Consider the following 6,000-nt stretch of genomic DNA (forward strand, 5'->3'; position numbering starts at 1 on the left):
TGTTGTGGTTTAGTTGCTAAGTTGTGTGCAACTCTTTTGTGACCCCATGGACTGTAGCCCACCAGGCTCCTCTGTCCATGGGATTTCCCAGGCAAGAATGCTGGAGTGAGTTGTGATTTTCTTCTCCAGGGGATCTTCCTGACCCAGGAATTGAACCCAAGTGTCCTGCATTGGCAGGTGGATTGTTTACTGCTGAGCCACAAGGGAAGCCCAAATTTAAGTGTAAATTAGTCCAAATTAAATAAATTTAAAAACTCAGTTGTTCAATTGCACTTGCCCTGTTTTACATGCTCAGTAACCGCCTGTTGTTAGTGGCTGTAGTATTGTCCTGTGCAGATATAGAATATTTATATTGTCACAGAAAGTTTTATCAGACAGCCCTGATCTACAGCAATAATTTCCTCATCTTTTCAACTGACATCTCTGTCCACAACTCTGTACCTTCATTGGTCAGCCTGAAATGAGCTTTGGATCTGGAACTTTCCTCCAGCCTCATCTTTACAACGTTATGTCAGTTGTCCCTGATAGAGATGATTTCCCAGGTCCTTATAAGGTTTTGTCTCATCTGGCCATTCTGATCAGTAGATACTGCTGCCTGGACTGAATCAAGAAGGATCCAGAGGCTGATGCTGGACTCTACGGGAAGAGCCAAGGCATGTGAGCCAACGGACAGGGCTGCCGTCTGGGTGCTGCGCCTCTGACAGGTCCTCACCAGGACATCCCAGGCATGGAGGATGCACTGCAAGAGTTGCCAGCCAGGAGGCTTGAGTGACTCTGATGCCCCCTAGGGAGACAGCCCTGGCAGGCCTCGCTTACCTGCATGCATGCTAAGTCGCTCTAGTCGTTTGCAACTCTTTGTTACCCCGTGGACTGTAGTCCTCCAGGCTCCTCTGTCCATGAGATTTCCCAGGCAAGAATACTGGAGTGGGTTGCCATTTCCTTCTCCAGGGGATCTTCCTGACCCAGTGATGGAACCTGCATCTCTTTACATCTCCTGCATGGCAGGCTAGTTCTTACCACTAGCACTATCTGGGAAGCCCCTGGCAGGCCTGGAATTAGGGTGAGCCAAAATGGAAAATATGAAGGGAAACCAAAATCTCTGTAATTAAGATAAATAGTATGTTAATGCAATCTTTTTTAAAAGTAAAAAATAATGCCAAAAAATGCACAATGAACAAAATTTCAAGCCCTCTCAAACCATGCTGTCTGAAGCTATTTTTGAACCAAGGCAGAAAGAAAATTATGTGCCCCATATACATGTTTTATGTAGTTTTATTTAAATATTTTACGTTTGTGTATCATGGTGTTTTTGGTTAATTTTTATTTTTAGAAATATTGCACAAAAGTACTATTATCTTTGGGCTGCTCTTCTCCTTACATTTGGTGAGTGAGATGAGGGCTCACTCACCTCATCCTAAGCCCAGCCCTGCCCAGATGTCTAGAAATTTGTAGCTAAATTCACTTCTCAAAGATTGTTATTAGCTTATCTCCGGCTCGTCTGATTGCTTTAGGGGCCTCTGGTCTGTTTTTATCCCTAATTGTCATGCTTGGTCTAATTTTTAAACTTGTGACCCAGTTTCCTTGGTGATAGGATGGGGACCCAAAGAAAGCTAAGCTCTGACTCCTTTCTGAGACTCCGGAGGCCCTAGGGGAGCGGGATGGAAGGAGATGAAAATGTTTGCTGTCTCATCACTTGCTGGCATCCTAGACAGAGCTTACCACCTGGCCAGCCCTTCACTGTCCTTTGCTGCCTCCATGTGGAAGGAATAGAAACTTCTTGTTGCCGATAAGTTGATAAATTGTGTCTGACTCTGCCACCTTGTGGACTACAACAGGCCAGGCTCCTCCATCCTCCATTATCTCCTGGAGTTTGCCCAAACTCATGCCCATGGAGCCAGTAATGCTATCCAACCATCTCATCCTCAGCTGCCTTCTTCTCTTTTAGCCTTCAGTCTTTCCTAGCATCATGGTCTTTTCTAATAGAATAACTTTTGGAAAACTTTGTTTTTAAATTGCAGTATATGGCAACCCACTCCAGTACTCTTGCCTGGAAAACCCTGTGGACGGAGGAGCCTGGTAGGCTACAGTCCATGGGGTCGCAAGGAGTCGGACACAACTGAGCGACTTCACTTTCACTATAGTTTATTTACAATATTAGTTTCAAGTGTACACATAGCGTTTCAAAATGTTTCAAGATTATACTCCATTTATGTTTATTATAAAACATTGGCTGTATTCCCTTGCTGTCCAATATATCCCTGTAGCTTATTTATTTTGTACATAGTAGTTTGTACCTCTTAATTCCCTACCCCTATCTTGCCCTTCCCCTTTCCCCACTGAAAATGAAAGTGAAACTTGCTCAGTCATGTCTGACTCTTTGCAACCCCATGGACTATACAGTCCATGGAATTCTCTAGGCCAGAATACTGGAGTGGGCAGCCTTTCCCTTTTCCAGGGAATCTTCCCAAGCCAGGGATCGAACCCAGGTCTCCTGCATTGCAGGCGGATTCTTTACCAGCTGAGCCACAAGGGAAGCCTAAGAATACTGAAGTGGGTAGCCTATCCCTTGTCCAGCACATCTTCCCAACCCAGGAATCGAACCAGAGTCTCCTGCATTATAGGCGGATTCTTTACCAATTGAGCTATCAGGGAAGTTCCTTGACCAGGGATTGAACCTGGGCCTTCAGTAGTGAAAGCATGGAGCCATAACTGCTGGATCACCAGGGAATTCCATGGTCTCTCTCACCACTGGTAGCTGCTTAGTTTGTTCTCTATATCTGTAAGTCTGTTTCTGCTTTGTTATAGTCATGTTTGTTTTATTTTTTAGATTCCACACGTAGGGAATGTGTTCCAATTGGAAGAACCCAGAACCAAGGAATGCCTCTGTGGAGGAGCCCTTGGAGATCCTTGAGCTCAGCGCTCATTTTCTAGAACAGGAAACCAGAGAAATTAGAAGTAGGCTTTGCAGGTGAGGACACATGACTCCTGTAGACAAGCTGTAACCTTAATGGTGACTCAGCGCCAACTCTGCACTGGCTGGGATGTGGCAATGGATGCGACAGACCAAAAATTCTGCCTTTATAAAGTTTCAAGCCTAGTGTGTGGTGAGGCTGGGGAGAAAAAAAACAACAGGCGAGTGAATGCCAAGCTGGTCGGTTGATGGTAAGCACTTTGGAGGGAAATAAAGCAGTGGCTGGGAATAGGGAGTTCCAGGAAGGGAGATGCCAATTAAAAGAGGATGGCCAGGGAAGGCCTTGCTCAGATGCAAAGGCCTGATGGAAATAAGCGGGAAGCCAGGCAGCTACCCAGGGGAAGAATTCTCCTATATCTTCTTATTTTTATACAATTCGGGCATTCCATACCCATCTAGCTACTAATGTGTTGGCCTTCTGGCTAAATAGTAGCTTTTTTATTTTTCATGCTTTTATCATCTCTGATTGCCTCATTGTTCCCTATTTTGGCCTCTCAGTTTCCATACCATGGATGACCAATTCTCTGTAGTAAATTCTGTGCATGAAATATATATCCTAGGCAGGCTTCTGTCTTCCCAAATGGTGCCATGCTGATGTAATGTGTAAGGAGTAAGTTGCACCTGGGATCATTACGTGCTCTGCCCCATCATACATGTGTTTTTCCTCCAGTGCCATGAAGATCTTTGTGAAGGAAGAAGTGTTCACCCATTGAAGATATGGGGAATTCATTCTGGCTTATACATGGTTTGGCTTGAATTTGGATGTGCTTCTCCAGTGCCATGAGGATCTTTGCGATGGAAGAAATGTTCACCCAGTGAGGTATGGGGAATTCATTCTGGTTTACACATGGTCTGGCTTGAATTCAGGTATGCTTCTCCTCCAGTGCCATGAAGATCTTTGTGATGGAAGAAATGTTCACCATTGAATTCGGGTATTGAGAATGGCCTGTCTTATAGCCTTTTTATAATGCATTCTACATCTGCTTTAGCCATTCAGAGAAGAATGCGTGATCTGGAACTAAAGTATGTCCACTGTGAAGGTAAGGATGAATGACCCCAGACAGTGTCCAGGCTAGTACTCCTTCAAAGACAAGATTCCTTTCCCAGGTATTGAGATCACACTGACTTGCTGTATATGTGCTAATCTGTTTCATTTGAAACCTTTAAAGAATATGTTAATACCTCTACCAGCATTGATGTTCTTCATTCTGACAAGATATAAAGCTCTACGGAAAACCATGTTTCTCCAGAGGGCTGTCTTTCTTGGTAGAGCCTGCACTCCTGGGCTGTAGTCCTCAGTCAGGCTGAATGAAACTCTTTTCTTCTGTTTCTTTCATAGATCGTCGATTGAGTATTTGCATTGACGTTTGGAACTTCCAGGCTTGTGCTTGCTGATAAGCCAACACCACCTCTATTAGCTAAGATTGCTTGAGTGTGTCCCACATCATGCTGATGCTTGTATCTGCCCAGAAGTCCGGACAGAGCAGTCCGTCTGTCCCTGCCCCCCCACCCCCGGCAGGTCTCCCAGCAGTTCCCTCAGCTGAGCACTCTAGCGTCTAGCCAGGAGCTGTCCAACAGCTGCTCTGTTGCTTCCCAAACCAGGTTGGACAGGGCCACATGCTGAGTTTCTTAAGTAAGAACCTGTGAATGAAAAAATATTGCCTGCCATATCAGAATGTTGCAGCCACCAAAGCTTTACATTACATCCACCCAGAAGGAGAGCCCTGACGGAACTCAGGACGGAGGCACGATGCCCCCGCCCAGCAGTCGGCCACTGCGGGTATCCTTGTCAGTACACCCCGAGGAGAGTCTGGATGAGAACAGAATCCTGGCTGCAGAGAGCTGAGGTGCATAGCAAAGGAAAGATTTCGAAAAGCCCAGGCTCTGTATCTTCCCATACATAGAAAAGTGCTAAATTCCTTTGAGATACCTGGTTTTCCTTAACTTACAGTAATGTTTTGATGTTCTGATTACCTGGTCAAAAACTCCTGTATATCCTGGCTCCCCTCCTTGCCTCTTTGGAACAGTTTCTCAGTTATCTGAGAAGTTATGTCCCAGGCTTAAGTCCTCAGTTTTGTCCACCAAGTAAAACGTAACTCTTGGGCTTCCCTGGTGGCTGAGTGGTATTTCTCCTGCCAGTGCAGGGGACACGGGTTCAGTCCCTGATGCAGGAAGGTCCCATGTGCTGTGAGGCAGCTAAGCTCTGTGCCACAACTACTGAGCCTGTGCTCTGGAGCCGGGGAACCTCAAGTCCTGAGCGCCTGTGATACACCCACTGAAGCCCGCATGTCCTAGAGCCCGTGCTCCACAACGAGAGAAGCCACTGTGATGAGAAGCTGGCTCACCACAGCTAGAGAAAAGCCCATGCAGCAATGAAGATCCAGCACACCAAAAATAAATAAATAAATCAACACTTAAAAACATATACACATAAGGAAGCTGTGGTACATATACACCATGGAATATTACTCAGCCGTTAAAAAGAATTCATTTGAACCAGTTCTAATGAGATGGATGAAACTGGAGCCCATTATACAGAGTGAAGTAAGCCAGAAAGATAAAGAACATTACAGCATACTAACACATATATATGGAATTTAGAAAGATGGTAACGACAACCCTTTATGCAAAACAGAAAAAGAGACACAGAAGTACAGAACAGACTTTTGAACTCTGTGGGAGAAGGTGAGGGTGGGATGTTTCGAAAGAACAGCATGTATATTATCTATGGTGTAACAGGTCACCAGCCCAGGTGGGATGCATGAGACAAGTGCTCGGGCCTGGTGCACTGGGAAGACCCAGAGGAATCGGGTGGAGAGGGAGGTGGGAGGGGGGATCGGGATGGGGAATACGTGTAACTCTATTGCTGATTCATGTCAATGGATGACAAAACCCACTGAAAAAATAAATAAATAAATAAATTTTTAAAAAAATGTATAAAACTGAAAAAAGAAAAAAAAAAAAACACATACATTTTAGGTTGTGGATTTTTTTTTTCAGTTCACAGACCTCGGCCTCGTCTGCTATCA

At 45.0% G+C, this 6,000-nt stretch overlaps 1 long non-coding RNA gene across 1 annotated transcript; it reads left to right on the forward strand.

Annotated features, from left to right (window-relative positions):
* Positions 1-2,833: 2,833 nt before the first annotated feature.
* On the forward strand, positions 2,834-5,608 carry LOC133067227 (uncharacterized). Its single transcript, XR_009695223.1, has 3 exons — positions 2,834-2,968; positions 3,642-3,791; positions 4,311-5,608. It is a non-coding gene; the product is annotated as an uncharacterized LOC133067227 (long non-coding RNA).
* The last annotated feature ends 392 nt before the right edge of the window (positions 5,609-6,000 follow it).

The sequence above is a fragment of the Dama dama genome, chromosome 12 (genome assembly GCF_033118175.1).
Source record: "Dama dama isolate Ldn47 chromosome 12, ASM3311817v1, whole genome shotgun sequence".
NCBI lineage: Eukaryota > Metazoa > Chordata > Mammalia > Artiodactyla > Cervidae > Dama > Dama dama.